Here is a 23,842-nt window from a genome sequence, read left to right as displayed (position 1 = left end):
CATTGTGAACGACAATGTAGAGGCCAACAGACAAAAGAACACCCCCAAAAAAAAACAGTCTGAAAAAGAGAGTGAATAATGGTTTTGATTATGTGTAAATTGCTTCTGATGTTGCCCAGAAGAAGTCTGAAATCATTGTTGCATGTATCAATATGAACAAAGGAAATGCAAGAGAGATCTCAAGGTCTGGTACATTACAAGTTGACTTGTAAAAGTCTCTATAGGAAGTATTCTGAAAAGCTCACTGTGAATTTATATGTTTCTAATGAAAAGGGATTCTGTTTATCCAATCTCTAAAACAAAGTAGATAATATTTACTCCTAACTTGCTCTGAATTTGTATCCTCAAGAACCTGTTAGACTAGATTCTTGAGAAATTTAGATTGCAGCAGGGGTGTGTCCCTGGCATAAATGCCTCTAATATTCAGGAATCAACAACTGAACTTAAGAAAATCCCAATATTCTCTAAAAAACATGTATAAAACAGTTGTCTAAATGTATGTTAATAAAACATTTGTACCTGCTTTGTAAATTCAGAAGATAGATATAACTACTACTAGCATGTAATTACCATCAGTTTCACAACTTTCAATCTCAGTGGCAGTCAACAAAATATCCTAGTCAATTGAGTTGAGATTGGCTCTTTCTGCCCATCTGAACCCTGAGATCCAAAGGGGCCCAACTCTTTATTTCATAGACAGACAATATTTATTTCCTCATCTTCTCTTCACATACATATGGCAACAGAATGTGAGAAAATTAAGAATGCATGTTATAAGTTACAACATAATTCAGAACCTTCTGAGGTTGTAGTTAAATTTGTCTCTGGCAAAATGGAAGGTGTCTGGCTTTCTCTACAAATGTCTAGAGCACATCCTCCAGTAGTTTTAGGAATAGAGCAAGAATTATTTTCACACAAAAAAAAAAAATTATTGATGGCTTGGCTAAATCTTCCAGTAATTTAAACTCTCCAGATTTTAGTAATTATGTCTTATTTGAAAAACAATATTTTAAATGACAGAAAATAATCTTTTCTAAAATAGAACAAGTTTCCTGACATCAAAACCTTTGAAAACAAGTTCTAGAGGGTTCAGAAATAACTTCTAATCCTCTCATCCACAGCACAGCTTGCCACACACTTCAATATTTCAACACTCCAATCCTATCCTGCCAATTGATAGCAAACCTGTAATATTTGTATCTTCCAAGTTTATAAATGAAATGTTTATATATTTTCATGTAAATTTTAAGGTTTTAATATAAGGGATCAGAGTTAAGGAGAAAACTGACCTCTGAAAGGACAATTTCCAATTAATGGGAAGAGGGTTGCAAAATTGCTCTTTTCCCATAAACATGTATTTTGAAACAACACTACAAACTTGTTGAATATTAAAGCAGATTTTTTGATCAAGAATTTATATGTGTGGATTCAGTGGGATCATCTGACAGTTTCTGAAAGACATATTTTTTTTCTTTGGACTAGAGTGGAATCACAGAAGACAAATACTTGCAATTGAAATCATGTTTAGATTTGTCTTCTAATTTGAAGAAGGGAAGTTGGGATTCTACAACGTTTTATAATATGTCTCGTCTTGACAGAACTATATTTTCTGTCAAAAACCTGTTTCAGTATCTCCTAACCAGTTAATGTGGTTCAGTCATCAACAGTATAAGTCTGTGATTTTTTTATCAGTGTATTTTTACTTGAAGGAAAATATTAACTTTTAAGAATAACAACTGGATACATCCTGAAGTGTTTGCATATTTTTTGCAGCTGAAGACGGATTGTTAGAAGTTTGAACAATTTAGGTCATAGAGATGTTAAAATTCCAACAAATCTCAGAGAAACAAGATTGTAGTAAAAACCTTCCTGAGATCTGAAGTCTATGGTCTAAACTAAATTTCAGCATATAACTCATCCAGAAAAAGAACATAAAACGATAATAATTTAGAAACATATAATAAAATAAGAAAACTCAAACAACTAAAACCCATGAAATTACTACCAAAACAAAACAAACAACAAAACAAATCCCCAAAACCAAAACCAAAGCAAAAAAAAACCAAAACAAACAAACAAAAAAAAACCCCAAACAAACAAAAACCCCACTCAAATCAGATTTTTCTTTCATTCTTTGGCTTTTTTTTAGTAAGACACACAGTCCAGAGACTATCTTCTGATTTCTATAGCAATAGAGTTATGCTCTGTACTTGCCTTTTTTTTCCTCATACACAGGTATAAAATGCTTTACAAAGACAAGGAATCCTGAGTGGCTTCACTCCAAAAGGAATGCACAGAGGTTAACTGTGCTACATGTCGTCTTCTTTCAGAATGAGCTGAAAATCTGTGTGTAGCCATTTCCACATGTGGTATGTGTGTTTCCAGTCTGTTGCATGGTTGTTTGTAGGAAAGATTGCCTAATGCTGTTCCATTGCATGCCTACGGCCCTGTCAGAAATGGAAAGGCGATTTCTCAGTGGAGTTATGGGATTAAATATTTTAATACAGCAGAAATAAAATAAAATTAAAATAGCCAGGCACAGGGAAAAAAACATAGTGTTTGAGAAAAAAAAACAAGAAAAAAAAAGACACTTTGCTGTACTTTTTCAGCTCTTTTCCTAGGACCATTTTAATCTTTCAAATAATTTCATTATTTATGTCTCAAGATGAAATCTTATACATGAAGCAGAAGGAAAAATCTGAAAAATATCTCTGTTTCCAGTTATTATTACAGTTTCTTGGCTTATTTTTCAAATTAATAATGTTGCTAGTCAGTAAAGCCTGGAAATACTACAGTGCAACTGGGACAATATAGGTTGTTTCATAAGGTATGGCATATCAAAGTATTCTAATGGCAAATTTTCAGAGTAATTAAAAAAAATAAAATAATTTAAATTTTTTAGTGATATATCTCAAGGCTAAGAATTACCCAATCCCACTTTTTTTCCTGTAGGAATTTGAAATTAAAGTGTACCTCTAACACTATTTGATATGCACCAAACCTTTTAATAAACCATTACTTAGTTTGCTAATCATAGATGTGATGAAGTAAAAGCCTTAAGAGCTATTTTCAGAAGTACTCTAAACTCTAGATTTAAAAAAAAATTATTTATTAATATAACTCCATATAAACAGCTTTTCTCAAATAATTTATATTTTTCTTTTTGAAATAGAATTATTTTAATGTAACAATTGCTTTTAGAGCTATATAGAGCTTGATTATTAATTAAGCCCTGTTGTCTGAAGGAATATTCTCAGATACAAGAGCAATCATGCAATTTTGAAAAAAAATTGATCTTGTGTTTGTTATGTTTGGTTTTCACTTTTTCCTGCAACAAAAAAAGGATTTTTTAAACTTATTCTGTGAAAATGTACCTTGCACAGAGAAATAGCACTTAAATTGTTCTTTTCCACTCCTACCTATTTTTTCTGTGTTGCATTAGCTTTCCTCACAGCTCAATTTCTACATGACACTAGTAGTTCAGAATATATTCCCAAGACAGAGGTGATTTCATTGTTTACATGCTGCTATCTTTCATGGTATTTATCTCAGGAGTAATCTTACAGGAGATAATTGAACTTTTGCTGTTACCTCCAAGGATGCTTGAAGCATCTTTAAACACAGCATGGCATTCTTCTGTTAAGGCCCTGCTCTTACAGTACAGCATTGCAGTTCTGGAGCCTCTCATTCTGTGTCAACATAAACACACCTGTTACCTTTGGTATGAAGCCCTTTCTCTATTTACTGAACTACCAGACTGAAAAGAATGGTGGCAACCCATGGCAATTGCATAGCTATCAGCACTAAACAATTTAATTACAATTATTTCAAATAATTCTAAACATCCTAAAACTCTATGGGATTAAACTCGGTATAATTTGTACCATTTTTCTGCTAAAGCATGGCCAAATGCAGTCACTTTTTATATACATTTAATCACTGAAATATATATGTTTAGATTTATATATATATTCGTGTGTGTGTAGATATAGATAGATATAGATTATATAGATATATACATAAACAAAAAGATTTTAATAGTTTAGGAACTTTGTTTTTCCAGTGCAAACTATCAACATTTCTTACTTCCTGAACATACATAATTGCCAACTGATTCCACTCTAAAGCCTAGAAAATAACCAGTCTATTCCTTTAACTATCAGCTTAAAGAGCTCTTTTATTTTTCCTCTTGTCAATACTTCATCTAGTGTTGTATTGCTTCACCCATAAGTACATCATACACAGAGTGATTGACTGTATTTTGGGTACAGACACCTGTGCTGTTATTGTCTATATGCAGCTAAATGACTAGAAGAGAATTATTTTGTTTTGGGTTTTTTTTTTTTTTCTGTAATATTTAATTCACTCTACATTACAATTAATGGAATTTGCAGCTTATTTGTTTGGGATCAAAAAGCAAGATTCTAGAGCTCCATTCTGCCAAACTTCCCCTACTACATGACACCATCAACTGTACAAATGGCAGCTACCATGAAAAAGCCATGATGTAGAAATCTCACAGAGAGAAAAGAGGAGGTTAAATGGTTAAAACAGAACTGCAAACATTTAGCATGTTAAACAGTCCATTACACTTTTAATAGTTACAACTCCTGGTCCTCATTTCTATACTTGAACCAAAATTTTAAGGACTGAATTCCAACAAAACATAAGAAAAATAATAATAGGACAAATTTCATCAATGGATGGATTCATAATTGATGAAAATCTGTAGAATACTTCTTATTTTACCCAAATCATTACTGACCCTAATTTGAATTTTCAGTCAGAGAAGTACTGCTTGCCTCTCCCCTTCCAGATGCAGTATTCCCTCAGTACATTCAAGAAAAAAATGAATGCAATAAAGTATTTGTCTGACTTTTGTATGTTTGAAACAACCACTTCTCCTTCTTGTCCCTTACCCCACAAATTTGATGGGACTCTCAAAAACTGAAGCCAGAAAAGATACTAATTTGCTTAGACATAACAACTACAAGCTTCAAACATAGCTTATAAATTGCATGTAATTTGAAAGCTTTACTGGAATGATATGCACCTGCAAATTGTTAACTAACACCCACAGACACATTTTATGGCTCATGCTCTGGTCTTTTAACAACTCACCCTGCAGGCAGCTGGAAGAGTCTAAGAACGGTGAAAGCTTGAAATTTGTCCTAAGTGGTGTTGGCATTACACTAACTGAAAGATGCAACAGTTCCCCTTCTCCTTAAAATTTTGCCCTTTTTTTATTTCCTGTTTTTTTTTTTTTTTTTTTTTTTTTGTTTTGTTTTTTTGTTTTGTTTTGTTTTTTAAGGAATAGTGCCTCCTATCCAATCCAAGAGGAAAAGACAAACAGATAAAGCAATGTCTCTGGGATTGCAAATTGTAGCCAACAATGCAGCTGCAAAGTAATAAAACAGCCCCAGAAGGACTGATGATTATCATTACCTGGCATCCTACCAGAATTAATGGCCTTCTCCTCACTGAAATAAAAAAAAGCTAAAACATGTTCCACCGTTGTTTCTTTTTGGATTACACCAGTGTATCCGTATGAATGGAAATACTGAAGCTGTGGGGGTTTTGGGGTAGGTAACCACAATCTTCTGCTATAACAACAATAAGACTGAACTACGTAAGAATTTTACCTTTGTTTACACAATTAGACTAAACAATCGTTCTGAGTTCAACTGGCAAAAAAACTAAAAAAGCCAACAACCACTTATTTGCACATAAAATCTGAGAGCTTTAAGGTGGTATAAATATCTATTAATATGCTCCCATAGAAATAGTCTATTAAAAGTATGGATTCTCAGATGTTTTCATGTCATATATAAAATGTAGTAAAGAAATACATACATAAGAGACATGATGTTTTTTATTAAATTGCATAGAATTAATAGCAGATCTGACTGCAAAACTCCCACAGATTTTGTTTTTAGTATCTGTTAAACATACATTTTGAGTCAATTTGGTCATTCTATATGCATCTTTGCAAAATAAAAATATCATAGAAGAGTCTTACTGAACTTTGTAAAACTAACCCACCTTGTCTTCAAACAATGAATTAGGGGTACCTTATTTTTTTCCTCAGAAGTTTATAACTTAAGACCTTTTTAGAAACCTTTAAACAGATACCTAGAATTTGAAAGACAAATATATCACTTTTATTGCATGTGATAAAGATGCTAAAAATTGTTTCAATTTTTTCAAGAAAATACATTTTTCTGCATGAGAAATATTTTTTTTTCTCATAAAATGATGACTCAGGAAAATGACGTACTGGATACATGACAAGTGCTTGAAAATCCAAGAAGTTCTAAATGCATCCTACAGAACCACCTGAGAGAGAGCAGAGGAAGAAACAGGAAGTGACACAGAGCAGATGACAGCCCATTTGAGCTGAATAAAAGATGTAATATTTGCGCCTTTTAAGGTATACTCTGTAACAAGGGTCTGAGTGTGTCTAACACATGGAAAACTTTGGCCTTCCCAACATTTTACACTCATACCAAGGAGAACCTGTTGTGCCGCTAGTACTTCCAGATGAGAATAAAGCAGTAACCTTCTGTGAATTTTGATTGTTTTGTCAGTTGGGGATTTTTTTGTAACAGCCCTGGAACTGGCAGTAGCAGGAGGTTTACTTTCGTTCCAACTTGCTTTAAATGCTCTCTCAGTTTGTTATGTGGTAAGGCATAGTTTTGTAGCTTAAACACACTTGGCAAATCCTTGCCTATCTACAAATTGCCCCCGCCCACTACATATGAAGCTAACCAACACCAAGCAAATACTGTCTTCATGCTGGGCCAGAGGTCATCTCAATCGGAAAACAGGGGCTTCAGATGGTATTTCCGTTACACCAGCTAATTGCAACCATATGCTTTTTGTGACAGAAAGGGACGTATGTAAGTATCAGACCCATTAGCCAGGTTAATTGCTTCTTCCACAGCTGATACTCTCTGTGTAGCTTTTGTCCTGCAGTTTAGCATAGTCTGTGCTGCCTGGTTTTAGTTATTTTGTTGTTGCTTCTGCCCTGTTATTTTGTTTATTGCCAGCAGTGAGTGAGTTGTAGGCCATGATATGGGGATTCAGCTTTTTATTTCTCAAAGTGAGAATAGTTTTTTTCTACCAAATCTTGGCAGGCAATTCTTGTGTGTTTTATTTTTTTTTTTCTTTTTTCCTGCTGTTTCCTTTGTTAGGATGGATGACTTGGAGCATAAACAGCAGAGCCAGGATGATGATAGGAAAGTCATAACATGTATGCATGCAATTGGTGATGAGGAAGAATTTCACAATTCATCACTAGTGCTCACCTTGGCCCACTCAGTGAAGAAAATCTAGTGAACCAGATGAAAGCTTTGGCATAGTTAATGTGTACATCAAGGAAATATGGCATTCCAGGAAACAAAAATTATGCTTTGTGAAACCCAAACTGAACATCATCTTCCGAGTCTTCTGAATCTGCCCTTTTTGTTCCTACTGTTTCTGAAGATGCTTCTGGGCTTTGGAGAAATAAGGACTTCCCATTTTCCAAACCTTGAACCAACAGGGAAGATCCACACCATCAAGGCAGACGGGATTTGCTCCACACCAGTAGCCTCATGCACATGAAGCAATATCCACATTCTTAATTTTGCCTTTTGCCACCTGTACTCAGCATGTTGTCACGCAGTCATTAACTTAGAAAACTAACGTAAGACAAACACAAAACTCTAGAATAAATGAGTTGCCATAAGAAAACAATTAAAAGTCACCTGTTGTGAACAAAACATATTTAATCTAACATGGGTAAAGAGACCACCCAGGATTAGCCAAAGCTTGTGTTTTTCTTCCCCCCTCCTCTCCGCAAGCCCATTACTTGCAATACAGGTGCATTTATATGAATGACTTATTGTGAAGGGCTGGGATGATGATCTCATCTCAACAGATTTGACTGCCTGTATACTACATAAGATGATAAACGGTGATTGGTTAACAAACACATTTTTTAACAAATTGAAAAGCAGTAGCAGGAGCAGATAGCAATGTATTTGTGTTTTAAAATATTTATTTATTTTAAAACTATGTCATAGAAATTAAAATGTGAAACATGATTTCTCTAGTCAATGTGCACAAAAATATCTTTATCCAAGTAGGTAAAACCACCACATTCTTGTAATAGAGACTTCAGAAATTATCTTAATCAAAGTAGATAATCCCAACACAATTTTGAGATAAAGATTTCAGGATCAAGCCCCTGAAAACCAAGTCAATGGCAAAATTTAGTATCAGGATTAGAAACATTTCAGTAATAATTAATTTTTGGTTGTAGTAATGAAAAGTGAAATTAATTTTGTTGAAATTTAACCCTTAAACAAAGACCTATTATACAGTGGAAGTCTCTAAGGATATATTAGCAGAAAATTACAAGCTGGTTTCTTTTATTTTCCCTCCAAAACTCGTGTATTTTGTGTGTCTTCACACATGTATGGTCTTTCACCTGGAAATAAAAATTGCTCTGGTCAAAAATAATTCTCAGTGCATCCTTTATGAATATAAAATGTTGTCCAAATTTATTTTCTTGTCTAGAACTTTTGTTGACAGCTCATCAGAAAGACTTTCCTGCTGACCTTAAATGCTGGGGAATGTATTAGCTAGGGGAAGTTGCAAAAATCAAGCGAATCCCTCCACATTTCCATATGTATTTCACAGCTTTGTGTGTTATACAACAACAAATATTTTCTAGACAGATCAAATATCACTACTTATTACTGCATTTATTTCTAACTTTCCACCAGAAATTCATGCTCTTAGATGATTCTTCTTTTTCTAGTTTCAACACTTGAAGTAAAAAGTCTTATCTGAAGCAATTTTTATGGAGTGAAAAAAACCCTAACAAATCAACAAACCTATCTTAATTTATTGCTAAGAATAACCTTGGAGTAAACTAAAATTTTCTCCCCTTGCACCACTCACATCACCAATATTGAAATAAGCACAGTAATTTGGAAATTATTATGTTTGCTATGCAATATCCCTGTATTTTTATGATTGGTGATGAGAATCTATCATTGGGTGATCATCTATCATTAGATGATCATCCAGTTTAAACTGAGAAGGGAATTTATAGTGAATCTGTCAGGGAACTGACTTACTAAATTTAGATGCCTAAATTGGAACTAAATTAACTTTAGCTTTGTGATTTTAATATTTTCAAAATGTCTGTCACTCACCCTGAGGATGAGCAAAAGTTTCCTAAATTTTCATGAAGACTGGTATATGAAATGATAGGAAAAATCTTTCTTCCTTGTGTTGATGTTGTGTGGAGAGAAAATCTGTTTTCTTCATATACAGCTCGGACAGGAGCCCCTCAGTACTATAATGGGACTCTGAGGCCAGTACAAAATGGAAAGAACCTGAGACGAAGGACCAAAATAGCAAATGAAGGAAATGTCAAATTGTCATTTCAAATTTTGTCAAATTGTCTCTTCATATCCACAAGCAATAAACTGAAATGAAATGACTGCTCAAAGGGAGATTGGCTGCACCTCTCCAGGCATATTGATCCAAGAACCAATGAATAAGCCAGGATAAGCTAGAAAATAGAGATGAAAAGGCAGTTTGGGTGAGTCATCTGCACTCAGAAGCACAGAACATGAAAGCACAATGAGAAATGGGTAGATAGCTCCCACATGGAAGATGGTTGTAGTTCTCATGACAGGAAATGCAGACACCCTGCCACTGGGATGATCAGTAGAGGTGAAGAGAGACCAGAGTGGGAGATCTGAGCTGGTTTCAAAAAGGCAGTGCAGTGGGGAAAACACAGTGGGCACAACCCAACTTTGTAGAAGTCTGTGGAGGACCCTGGATATCCCATTGAATACAGTATTTCCTCAGTATCCGGTAAACCAAGACTGAAATTCCTAAATATGTAGAAATATCAAACTTATTCCAAACCTCAGTCAAAGAATGTGGTTGAACAGCAGGAAACTCCTGGGTTTAAGAACAAATTCCATTCCAGGCTCCAGATACCACAAAAGTATTCACTGAAAATATTTGCTTATCCTAGAAAACATGTATCTTTGAGTGGAATTTTAAAGTGTGTAAAAAAAAATTAAGGTGAATGAAATATAAACTTTCAACAACAGAGAAACGAAGAATTTTGCTATAGGTTATGAAGTAAATAGATCACAGGCAGAACCAGAATATTCTCCTGTAACCCTGGATTTCCCTTTCTTGCTTGAAATAAATATCAAGAGAGTTATGATGCTAAGAGATAAGAAAAAATCTCTTTAATTGAAAGTAGCTTATGCAGGTGAACAGTTTAGAATGTACCAGTTAAAAACTTTTCACAAAAAAAAGGTATAAATATTCATGTTTTTTGGTATCTATATAAAAAGAGACTCCTTAAAGATGCTTTTGCCACCTCATTTTTGAAAAGTTTCTGTATCTACATCTTAGTCAGAGGCTGCCATTTTCAATGGTATTAAAGTCTGAGAATTTGATGTGACAAAGTTTTTATCATAGATTACCATTTTTTTTACCATAGTTGTTTCAGTGGTAAAAGTACATTTATGTTTTTTGTAAGTGTCGACATAGAAGGCAAAATGATCCTTTCTGACAGCTGAAGATCTAGCGTAAGATGTTTCTATGCCTATTACTTCTTCACTTAAAAGTACTTCCTATTGTTTAAATTTACTGGAAATATTATGTTTAAATTGAAGTGGGCTGGCAAGGTTCACTATCATTTTTGGAGAGATATGAGCCAAATGCAGAACTTCATATCCAAATGTGTCCAATATCAGAGAGAAAGGATCAAATGAGAACACTATGTTCTAACCCACTACTGTGGCTTTGATCCTGGGTCAAATACCAAAGTTACAATGGGCCTTTTATAGCTCCAATTTGGACACAACCAAATTCGCTTTTCATCAGATTGTGTTCCAAGAAGGAAGAAATTGTATGTGAGTTTGCCACTGTTATGTATGAAGACAATCTTGCAACCCAACCTTAATTTTGCTTCAGACCAAGTTCTAAACCATACTCCAAATTAATGTATGTTTGACTCTGACTTCCTTATATTACACAATTAAAATTGTGTTTCTGAGTAATTATTTTTAAATTTGGGAATACATCAGATTAATTGATAATAATTTATTTGCAAAAAAAATTGCAAAAAAAAAAAGAATCCCCAAAGCCATGTGTTGGAATGCTGTATGATACACACATTAATGATCCTTCTCGCTCATCTGTAAGGTAACCAATTTGAACAGTGACTAAAATAATAAAAACAAAGAAAAAAGATGCTGCCACCTATTCCCTCTCTCCCCAGTAAGAAGGGTAAGAATTTAATTTTTCCCCCACTTTGCTGGGAGAGCTCCAAAAACCAGAAGTAAATGAGAGAGAAGCAGTAACAGAGACCACCAGCAAACAGCAGCTGCAATTTGAAAGAAACCACTCACAAGAATAAAAGGGCTGCTCCTCCCCAGTGAAAAATAGTGCAAACATTAAGCCAACCAGCAAACACTCCTGGCAAAGTAAAGATTCAGTCAAAAAATAGTGAATAACTGGAGAAAATGGAGAAAAATCCAACTTGGTAACATCAATGATGAAGACATATTTAACTCTCTTGAAATTTAGAAGATGGGGAGAAAAATTAATATCTTCCAGTTGCATAGAGACACTGTACTGATGAGCAGGTTAGTGTTATTCTACACTGAAAATACATTCCATAACCTAGAAGGAAACTTCTGCTTATCAGAGGGTTATTTTCATTATGGTGATAGATTAAAAAGAATAACAACCATACAGTTTTATGAGGAGAATTTATTCAGTAATTTCCCAGAAGGAAAATTTATAATTCAACCCCAAAGTGTTTTTAAAAATTACATATGGTCAATGTATATGTAAGCATTGTTAAGGATGAACTAGAAAGAAGAATCTAGTGCAACTGGTGGAAACCAGGGTTAGCTACAGGAAATCCAGAAGATGGGTTTTCTGTTATTATTTTTAAGGGCATACAAATTGTTGGCATATTAGAAGAACAGTATTAACAGTACTTGCATTACAACTGTCAAAAGCTGAATTTTAAGAAAATTAATTTAAAACTAAAACCAAACCAAAACAAAAAAACCCAAACAAAAACTTAAGGCTTCATGAAGTTCTGCAAAGTTTTTACAATTAGTGTGAATATTTAATTTTCTCATTAAAAAAATAATTTATTTACCATTCTGCAAACTGTGGTTTCCCTTTCAGCTATATCCTGGCCCAAAACCAAAACAAAATTAAAGGCCCACTGACCAAAAATATTGTTATGATTAAGTTTTCTCTGAAAACAGGGCTTTGGAAGGTGTTAACATACCTCGTGGTTGCTTCTGCTTGTAAAATTGTTTTTAGATGTGATTTTTATTTTTGGTGGGTGGTGCATCTCATTATTAAAATTCTCAGGCCTATTCTCCTTTTAAAGTTCAGGAACAATGTCTTTCTCTGGGAAGTTTACACCACAGCACTTGTCACACATTCTATGGCTCCTTTTGAATTTGGCTTCTGGTGTTGCTACATTTATTTCCATTCTTTGATGCCTTCCACTATTCAAGTGCTCTCTGAATAGCTGGTTCATACATGTGACTCTGCAGTTTGTTCACTATAACAATGTAACTCTACCATTCATATAAAAACTGTTTTAATCTTCTCCACCATCCTTTCCCTACTTCTCTAAGGGATCTGTTTGTGTGCCTTGAGCCACATCTGTTTGAGCCACTCGGGTGTCGCCATGCTTCTAAGCAAAAAGGGAAAATTAGAATACTGGATTGTGATGTTTGTTTGTATCTTGTATTCTGACACTGTTCTGGACCTTTCCAGCTCCTCCAGAGGGCAGTGAATCAGCATAGGGCAGGAGGCAGTCCCCAGCAGCCCAGCTACGGACATTTGCCAGGAGTGTCTCCCCTTGTTCCAGGGAGGCAGCGCTGCTCCTGCAGACTGATAGCACTGCTCAGCCTGCTCCACAGAGCTGCTGATTATGACTAAGTGTACATGTACTTCAAGACCCTCTTCTCTTACTATGTGCAGATTTTATGTTTTTTTTTTTCTCCTGCATATCTTCTTTTTATCATCAGGGAAGTAATTATAGCTATAATACATAGAAAATGAGTGAGAGAGGATTACAAAGGGTTCTTTTTCTCTGCTGTTTTCCTTTATTCTTTTCATCTATCTAATCTAATTCCTACTGTCCTCCAGGCATCTCTGAATTTAGAGGTGTAATTAATGATGAAAATCCTTCCAGTTGTTACATGCATGTGGTCATGCATACACACTTTAGTTCTCTTCAAAGGAAGAACTTTGATACAAATAGGTATACACACACACACACACACACACACACACACACACACACACACACACTTTGACCAGGTTTTCTACAGCATTTTTTTAAAAGGCTTATAATATTTAACAGCAGTTCAAATGCATATAACAGAACATACCGTACAACAGTCCTAAGAATGTGATCCAAAATAGCTGAATAAAGTGGCAATCAGAAGAGGAAATGAGTTTTTTCCAAGCAGGAGAAGTATTACAATCAATGTAGCTCAAGGGCGGATTACTCGCCTACATTGCTTCCTTCAGGACTGTTTTGAGTTTTGGTTTCCTAAAAGGGGATTTCCATATGGAAATTCAGTGAAGAGTAAAGAAAAACTAGCCAAGAAGTTTATGAAATGACATTATTTGAATGAATAAAAAATATTATTTCAATTGGACGTCAAGTTATATGAAGGCTATGTTTCTCAGACTAAAAAAGTAAATTGAGCATAGTGTATTTCACATGTATGTTTATGAGCATGACTGCATCAAAATTACCAACTAAACACAAGCTTCTCCATAGAAGGAAGAATTTGATGAGAGATAAGTACTGTTTACATTGTGTACTCATTATGGTAATCATACATACTCAGTTCACATTATTCTGTCCATTTTTCATGTGTTTATCTAATATGCACAATAAAATTCTATGGGATTCTGCACCTGGGTAAAATGTTACTTGTCCAGATAAGCTGATACAAATATAACTTCTAATGCCCTCATCCATGAAAATACGGCACACAGGCCAGCCAGACAGTTGATGAGTGTTAAGCTACAGGGAACCCTGATTTCCTGGGATGTGTTTGCTGCAAGAAATGTCTCAAGTTATTTTTCAAGCTATAGGATCAGCTGCCTGGTGGCTTGGCAGGGGGTTTTGGAGCGGCAGGGATGAGCCTTAGAGGTCTCTCTGGTGTTAGGAGCCTTGTGACCCACTGCATGGGGCAGCCACTACGGTCCTTTGACCTGGAGACCCTGACATCTGTGGGCTTGGTAGCCTGTCACAGTAGGATTTATGAGGCAGATTTATGCTTAAATAGTGTGCTGGTGAGTACTTCACATTTCCACTTCTCTAATTGGCAGGATTTCTTGTTCATAGTTGGCTAAAAACCTGAAACAATAAAAAATTCGAAGCAGTTGACATAAACCAACCAAATCTCCTTACCCAGTGCTGCATAATAAGTGTCCTGAATATTGTGGATGAATATGCAGACATTTTCAAAAAAAAAATCAGCAAAAAATGGTTACTTTAAGGATTTGCTTAGTGTCACTGCTGGCAGTGCCTAAATTCTGAGTATTAGTAAAAAGTAGAAAATCTACATGTAGCTTTGCATATTTCTATTAATTATTTTTTTCTGGTCATGAATGAAGCTCATTTTTTCATATGCATAAATATGCAGAAACCTTGCTGAAAAGCAGTACTTCAAAAGAATTTGTTCTGGTGCAAAATCACAGCAGATTTGCATTTGGTTTCAAGGACATTTGCATAGTGGTCCATTCTATTCTGAAACTGAAGTTTCAACAGTTTAAACTTGATTCTGCCCTATTGCCACTTCTACTATAGAGAACACATCCACTAATATGGGAGCTCTTTTTTTCTCTTCCCCTCCACCCCTCACTGAAGTCAAGATTCTGAATGTACTAGCAATGCCAGGATAGTGGAATATAAGTTTTTCCTATGAAGTATTCTAAAGGAATACATGTATAAAATTGTCTTTGGTAGCCGAGTAGGAAGGAGCCACTCTCTTACCTGTTACATCACACTGACCTAAGCATTTAGCTGTAAAAATGTAGAATAAAAGTGTCTACTTCCATAGCTTGATATGTTATGAAGATGGGTTTAGGAACATCAGCTTTATCTCCTTAGAAGAAATAAGTCCCTGAATGGATTTTACCAATCTCTTACTTGGTAGAAAAAAATGTGGAAAGCTAATGGTTAAACTGAAATTTGTTCCTTGACAACTACGTTTGGGTAAAAACCAAGTGAATATTAAGTGCTTTTAAAAGTCCTGCTTTAATGATTTGAGGTTTTAACCATTAGGTTAGCCAGCAGCTTTAAGGTGAACACTTTGCATCTCTGGGATCCAAACCTCCATCTTCCTACAAGAGGGCTGAGCCCAAAATAGTGACTGCAGAAGTGTTTCATAATGGATAGTAGTTACAATATAACAATATACAATATAAAAAAATAAAATTAAAGAAGACAAGTTTTTGTGAAGGTATTTTATCATTCAAATAATTGCTGGTTTGCAACCAGCTATATTTGCTAAAGTGACTGTATATGTCACATACTGGTTTGTTTTTTCTAATAAAAATAAAACTGTATTGTTGCATCTTTCATGAAGTCCCTGTAAAAGAGAGTAGAACAATGGGTACTCAGTATCTTCAGTGCTAATCTTCTCCTATGTGGCAGTCTCAAGAAATGATTTTGTCACTCACATACATGAAATAAAATAGGTTTTAATGTGCAAATTTTTTCTTTGAACAAAAGGTTTGTAAGTGAAGTGACTCATTAATTATTCCCTGCTAGTTTCAAAAAGACTTTTTAAAATTTGCCTGTATCTGAAGTTTCAAAGTTTTAGTGAATCTACTTGGTCATAACTTGATTAATTCCAGCCTTGTAATACCTTTTGTTCTCATTTTTCTTTCTAGAAGTGTAATTATTAGTTACATTATAGATGAGCCTGAGTGGTTATGTCAACATATTTCAGGTTGTAATGAGGAAAATATATAGAGGTATAATAAAGATAATGTGACTTCAGCTATACTTTGTGAGCATGTATCTTGATTTATGCTGTTTTTAAAACCACAGTGATAACATTCTTGGAAGCAAACATAGTGAGGTCTTGTTATGCTGAATGTCACTCTGAAGACATATTCGAGTTGGCCAGAGCCTGTGGCTGCAGCTGTCTCTACTTCATTACACCACTTCTAGCACCTGCACCTTTAGGAAATAACTAAGATTTTCAGCTGACATCTCCTAGGCATTTATTTATGCTGCGACTGAAAGTGATTCAATCTGTATGCTAGAAGGGAGTGTTCTTTCATTAAGAGCACCAAGTGATGAGAAGAAAATGTACCCTAATAATGAAAAACACTAATCTGTATGACCCTACAAAGGAGAAAAATTGAGGTCGAACTAACATTAACCTAACAAGCAAAGTACATGAAATTCTGATATTTATATGGCCATTTTAGTTTATTATTAGCTTTCTATTTTTGGAGATTGTTAGAAGTCTCCAACATTGTGAGCTATTATATATCACACTTCTGTTTGTATTTAAATACAAGGTAATAAATTAGAGACAGTGGCACTGTCATACTTTAATTAAAGGTCTGCTTTCTTTTATTGTTTGAATTCTTGAAAGAAACATACTTTTCTGACCTTCCATAAATATAGCATTATGCAAGGCACCTCACTCCTTCCAAAAGTTTATTCCCAGCTTTAAGAACATGAATACACCTACTGCTCTCTGTATCATGCTTAAAACCAACCAAAGTGTAAGAGGCATTTGGGAGGGAAGTGCCTGGAGATTAGCATCCTCTGCTGAGTTTGTAGATATGGTCAAATGACATCCAAGATGGAATGAATCTCTATGATAGTTAATATTCTATAAATATTGGAGTAATTTTAGCAAGTATTCAAATTCACTTTAGTTGTCCAAACTTTAATAAAATACATGGTCTTAAAAAATAATCACATTAGCTGAATTGCTCTGCTTTGGATTACTACAGCAGAAGGTATTTTACTCACCATGAATTTATTCTTCTCAAGGATGCTGCCAGATACAGGTGTTTCATAATTAATCTACTATTACCTGGAAAACTATTACAAAGTTATTCTAATGAGGAACAGGGTGTAACCTCTGATCTATTAAGAGGACAGAACTTTGTCATACTATCTTCAGATATAGAGTGTTAATGTCCATATTTCAGCAAGTTTAATTCTTATTTCTTAGATTTAAAAACTGTTTCCCACGAAATTTCATCTTCTAGATTTTATGTAAAAATAATCAGTGTCATAAATGTGATGGATGCTTCACATGTGGACATAGGAGAAGATGCAATAAAACTTATGATGCAAAAAAAAGAGAAGAAAAATGACAAATGACTGTAGCAGAACTGTCTGCCTAAGTGGGGATACAGCAGCTCAAAATTTGCCTCATTTACAAGTGAAGTGATAAAATTGAGCAAGAACAATCTTCTGTTCTTAGTGTTGAAGAAGGCTGAGATCAGGTTGAGCAAAATATGAAACCCACCATGAGGACAGGCAAGGCAGATTCTCCTTGAGGGCAGGAGAGGCGAGGCTGTGCAGACTCTGATACAGAAGAGAGAGTCAGAGGTGCTGAGCAGAACAAACCAAAAAGCAGGTAACACTTTTTTCAGCACAAAGCTGAAGTGCGTTTTTCAAAATACATTTTGCTGATTAAGTCTGATAACACATAATCTAAAAAATGCATGTAGCTGACATCTTGTACTATATAAGTCTGGTCCCACTTTTCTCAGTTTTGCACAGCAAAGACTTGGAGCATATCTCCCTAAGACATGTGAATATGCTTTCATCAAATTTACGGTGAAAGAGATATGACTACAGTAATTCGTAAGGGTAAGAAGTATTAATCTCTACTTAATAATTGTTATCTTGGTTTTAATATAATTGTTTTAATAAAATTGATTCAATATTGCTTCAAAAAATAGTGCACTAAACTTGAAGTGCACTAAATATTTATGCTTATGTTGAGTTTATTTCCTACTCATGATCATTGTTGTAATAGTTTTAAATATATTATTTATTTTACTTATATAATTTTTTTTGTTTGCCATCCTTGATCCTGAAGGACAAAGTTGTAAAAGGGTTCAATTACACTGGTATAATCTTTTAGGCATAAACCATTAACAAAATCTAGTGCCAAGACTGGATCCAGCCACACTCAGGCTCCTCTCTGAGGAGTTTGGAAACAAGGGTCCTTTCTGTACCTCGTGACTCAATGGGAAGGCTTCTCTAATAATCTTTGTTTGAAGCTTCCACTCTGCTCATGGCTATGACAACCTAGACTACTTTAACATTGCATAAATTGAAAATAGCATGGGATATTTTTCTTTGTTAAAATAAATCCACTAAAATACCCTAACTCCTTCAGTGTGCCCTCACATAGAAGGGGTGCTCCAGCTCCCTAATCATTTTTGTGGGACTTCTCTGGACTTGTTCGAGCAGCTCTATATCTTTTTTATGATGTGGGTCCCAGAGCTGGAATATTCCAAATTCAGTTTCACAAGAGCAGAGTAGAGGTGCAAACCTCAGAACTTATATAGGAAATCAAGTTCAGATATTTTATATTGTGGCAGAAGTCTCTCCCTCTCCAACCACTACAAGAGTCTTGAAAAATTAATCCAGTCTGTAGAGTTTTTCTTTCTTAATTATGTTCTCTCACTTCCTTTACAGTAGTAGAAAGTAGAACCTCTTTACTTGAGCAAGATGCACAAAAGCAGAACTGTAGAACCTTAGATAAAACATCAAAGACTGTAAAATTTTAAAAGTTTCAAAGTGATGGATAATGTAGATCATGTGTAAATTCTTTAAACAATTTTTTTTTCCTTCTCCTAAGCCTAGCCTAATGAGAAAAAATTGAAGCATTTTAGCAAACTTTTACATTAGTTTTGTAATTATTGTTAGGAAATACAGTTTTTTTGTAATATTTCCATGGTAATAACAAAAAGGAAGAGAAACATGAAGTGACCACTGCAGATTATGATTACTTCTTGAAACGTGGAAATGCTTTATCAACTATTTGGAGGTTAAGCTGCATAGAATTTAGAGAATAAGAGAAAGTACACTCATGCTTCTAAAAAGGATCTCTATAGGTTATAAGAAATCACAAGATGGAAATTATCAACAAAATCAGTTTACTCTAGAGATTATAAACACAAAAAGCAAACATCTTAATGAAATACATAAACATTGTATGCATTGTTTAGGTGACCTATGAAGTAGTTACATTCTGTTTGGCTTTGGTTAGGCCTCAGATACAATATTATTACAGTTTTGGGCTTTATGCTTCATGAAGGGTACAAATAAATTGAATTAGGTCCAAAAGAAAATAACAGGAATGGTTACAGGTCTAGAAAACATAACTTCTGAAGAAAAATTGAAGGAATTAGGCTTGTTTAGTCTAGAGCTGAGGAGATTGAAGACAGGTATGACAGGAAGATATAGAAAGGTAAAAATAGGAGATAGGAATAAGCAGTTTTCCATGGCCAGCATGAATAATAACAAAGTAAAACAGAATTCAATGAAGTTAAGTCTAAACATTATTTAAAGTTTTCTAGCAGCAAAGCTATTTGAGCTCTGTAATAGCCTGTGAAAGGATAACCTTAATCAATGCCTCCTTTTGTGGAAGAAAATAATAAAAACATTTTGTGGAATAATTTAGGTGCACTGGATCTTTGAGTCCAGAAATTAATGGCATAACTCCTTGTAAAGCCCTCCAGCTCCATTGTTTATGATTTTATGATCAGTTCTTTTGCATTCTTTTTATGAGATGTGATGTGGAATGTATTTTAAACAATGCATGTAGGATTGTGCTCGAAAAGCTCATCTCCACACCCAGAAAGGAGCAGGGACAAACAATGGCAGCTGGAGAAGCTGAGGCCAATCCTGGGGACGAACAGATCATAGAGGTTCATGTCCACAAATCTAGAGGAGTATAAAGGCCTGAAGTCACGTGGGAACACAAATTAAAGGCTCAAGGAAGTGACACAATACTTGTGTACCTCCCAGAGCTATCCCATGACAGCCTCAGCTGCTGTGACCTGGTAGGAAACCTCTCAGGATGGGTCAATGTCAGAGCATCTTCTGGGCTGAGGAGATTGCTGCTTGGGGGATGGGACATATTATCACAGGCAGGGGAAAAGTATTTTGTGTCACATAGGACTTTCTATGGGATATTTAAGGGATGAACCAAAGATGGGAAAGTGGATAGTGAGAGTTGATTTAAGGGAGGAATAAATTTTGGGAAATTGAAGGATAAGGAGCCAAAAGATGCCAGTCTCACATAAATTTATTAGTAGGTATATTTGTCTGGTCATTCCCTGTGCCTGATCAGCGTAGTCTGTCCCACCTTGTTATCAAATCTCTTTTTATCTCTTTTCCTGGGTAAGGCCTCTGTATTTGATATGTGAACATGTATGCATGAGGAGAAATTAGCCACACCATGGGTTGGAAGGTCCATGTGCATGGGTTTAGGGCCTGGAGAGACTAAACTTAATGAAACCAAATGACATTGAGAGATGTGGGACCATGAATGATAGGGAACCCTTGTCCCTGAGCTGCCAGGAACTGGAATAAGTCTGGGAGTCTGAGTGCATTATGACTAGAGAAGATCAAGATGGACAAGCTAAAGAATAGGTTAAGTGGCTTGGGAGCTGGGATGTGATAGTCTCCAAGGTCTCCAATGGAAAGAGCTGACTGCTCATGAATGTGTGAGTTCCATTTAGCTCTGTGTGTATATGTGCTCATGCATACACCATGGTCCATAACATCAGCTGGTGTGAGGCTCTGGACTCAGAGGAGGCAGGGATCCAGGATGAGCTCCTGGATGCATAGGGATCCACCTTTTCATATATATATATGCATATGTTTTGTATGTGTGTATGTCTTCTTTGTGTGAATGTAGTTAGAAAGAATCTTGCTGTGGGGTGGAGTTGGGGTCATGGAGATGCAACATCCTCACCTTCATCAAGCCATTGCATTTCATCCCAGACACTAACAATCTTGTTTCACTTTACAGAGCTCAAATTGTGCTTCTGTTACTTGGTTATGTGTGTTGTCTTGTCTGCTGTATTGATTAAAAACAAATAGATTTCCAGTGTTAAGGTTTCTTAATAGTTGAGTTAACTCCAGTGCTTCTTCTCTGCCTGGTTATCCCTAGCACAAAAACAAATGTTTTTGTCACATTCCCTGTTCCGACTTGAAAACGGTGATCCTCTTCAGAGTTTCCTGGAAGAATACTGACAGCTCAGACTTCTGAATTCTGTGCCTTCAGCACACACTGTTACACAGTCTCAATTTTACAGATGTTTTGAGATAATTGAAGGAATAATAGTCATAGCAGAAATCTGACACCACAATTCCACAGGAATGACTCTAGAAAAATATAGTAATATGAAAGAAATTAGTAAGTTTTTTTCATAAAAATCATAAACTAGTCCCATTTTCTTCACGGCTTTAAATAACTTTTTTCTTTTATTGCTCTGGAGAATATTCAAGCTTATTCTCAAATTGAAAAATTTTGAATCAGAGGGTCATCCCTTTAATTTCATCTCTCTATCAAAGCATTCTGATCACTAGCTCAGAATATATTACTATATTACTACATATAATATTATAAATTATTTTTTAATAATTTCTTCTATTTTTCTGTATTTGGGAGTTTCTCACACAGAGAAGTTAAGCTAAATGGACCTGCATGAGCACATGAGATGTGGGCATACCATGGATTTGCAAATTATAGATTTACATGTAGTGGATTTCATCTATGTATAAACAGTGCATAATATAACTTTGTTCCAAAATTTCATAGTTTTAATGATCATCTTTAAATCGTGCAAACATTAACTCATTGCAGATGATTATTTTGGAACACAGAAAAAATAGTGATTTTTTTTTTTTTTTTTGCTTGAGCAAATGATACCTGGCTGGTAGGAGTTTAACTTTATTCCTACTGAAATGTAGTGGATAACCATGGTGCTCTACATTTTCAAGGTATTTCATGACGGTCAAACCCAAAACTGTACAAAGACGTGACAGTTGGAGATTCTCCTCTCACTGCCTTTGCCCTCAAGGGTTTACTTATATTTTCCCATTATAAACACTTTTCTGAAGACTAAATACTTTGAAATGGAAGAAATGCCTCACTTGACATCAGACATACTTTTCCTGTGCTTTGAAGCTATAAAGTGCTGCATTGTGTGCATTCTTATTTATAGTTCATCTTAGATATTTGCTACAAATCCCCTCTGCCCCTTCTTTTACAGTCACTTCATTTCAACCTCACTTTAGCTGCCACCCATATATCCCTTCTTCTTATCCCTGTTCCATTGATTCCACCACTCACTTTGTGCCTTACCTCATCTTCAATATCATCAGTCAACAAAGAAAAAGCCAGAAAAATTAAAGGAACTAAAAAGAGAGCTGCAAAATATTGATGAAATTTCTGTCTTTCATATTATATCTCTTAACCGTTTATTTGTTTTATCTATTTATAAACTGTACTGTATTCTTTGCTGACAACTTTGATAACATAGCCTCTCTTTCCACTGCAATGCCAAAGCTTTTCTGTAACACAGGCTGTGACTGTATAGATGTTTTGACAGACATGAAAAGCAATGTTGCATTTTAATTGACTGTAGATATTGTTTGTCTAACAGAGAAAGTGATCCATGAACTCACTGCTACAATTATGTTTTGTTCTTCTTGCTTACTTTTGCTTACCAGAGTTGATTGCTTACTTACTCAGATTTTGTAACAGGCCTGGGAAGTCTTTTATGCAGGCAAGGTTAGTGTTGAGGTGTAATGGAGGACTGTTTCCCTGCATTTCCTGCTATTGGTTCACACTTCATAAATAGTTATTACTATGATATTCAAGGTATCAGCTTTGTTATCCTAGTCTGCCGAAGATGTTGAGGACACTCTCACAGAGTATATAGTAAGGTAAGAATCTGTGAAAAACGAAGATGCCTATTTCTATCTCCATGCTCACTCTAGGTCACCTAGTACAACCCTAAGTGTCAATATAAAGATCTGAAGCAATCTTCCTGTAGTGCTTGGGATTAAAAAACAGGGGTTATTCTAGTGACTTTACATGGATTTCGAATGGGTAAATAACTTAAAAATTAATTTACTATGAATTGTACATTAATCATGCATAGGTCTCCAAACTCCTTCTTTTTTATTGGCATGCTTGTTTCTCTCTGCAATGTAACATCATGTATTTGGTTTAAAAGAATAACAGTAATTGTTACTGAAGTTAGTGAGGCAAATCATATATTGAAAGTGAGGAATATTCTTCTTTAAAATCTTGGTCTTGTGACTCTCAGTTACCCAGGATGTACCAAAGTTGTGGATGCTTAGCCCCTAGAAGTGTTCAAGACCAGGCTGGATGGGGCTTTGAGCAACCTGGTCTAGTGAGTGGCATCCCTGTCCCTGGCAAGGGGGGATTGGAATGATGATCTTTAAGGTCCCTTCCTTAAAGCTATTTATGATTCTCTTATTCTATAGATGCAAAAGAGGAAAATTCTAGAGATTTTCAAATCAGTGGATTTATTGTCATAATATGTGTGTAGTCAGGATTGAATAAAATGTGTATTGGATCTTTTAAGGAATGTTTGCAGGATTAAGAGATTAACTGAAATCTCAGTCCTTACAGGTTTGCAAGTTTTCAAATTGTCTTGAAAATAAAGTCAAATGAAAAACCTCTTCTATCTTGCTCATTTCCTAAGAGATTTAGAGAAACTTTTA

General features: G+C 35.1%; 1 long non-coding RNA gene across 1 annotated transcript; it reads left to right on the top strand.

Moving 5' to 3' along the window:
- The first annotated feature begins 6,713 nt into the window (after positions 1 to 6,713).
- Positions 6,714 to 8,505, top strand: LOC135295395 (uncharacterized). The gene is made up of 2 exons (XR_010357468.1): positions 6,714 to 6,899; positions 7,194 to 8,505. It is a non-coding gene; the product is annotated as an uncharacterized LOC135295395 (long non-coding RNA).
- Positions 8,506 to 23,842: the final 15,337 nt, after the last annotated feature.

Source organism: Passer domesticus, chromosome 2, assembly GCF_036417665.1.
Source record: "Passer domesticus isolate bPasDom1 chromosome 2, bPasDom1.hap1, whole genome shotgun sequence".
Classification (NCBI taxonomy): Eukaryota; Metazoa; Chordata; class Aves; order Passeriformes; family Passeridae; genus Passer; species Passer domesticus.
Note: the sequence above shows the minus strand (reverse complement) of the source record. Positions and strands in the feature narration are given on the sequence as shown.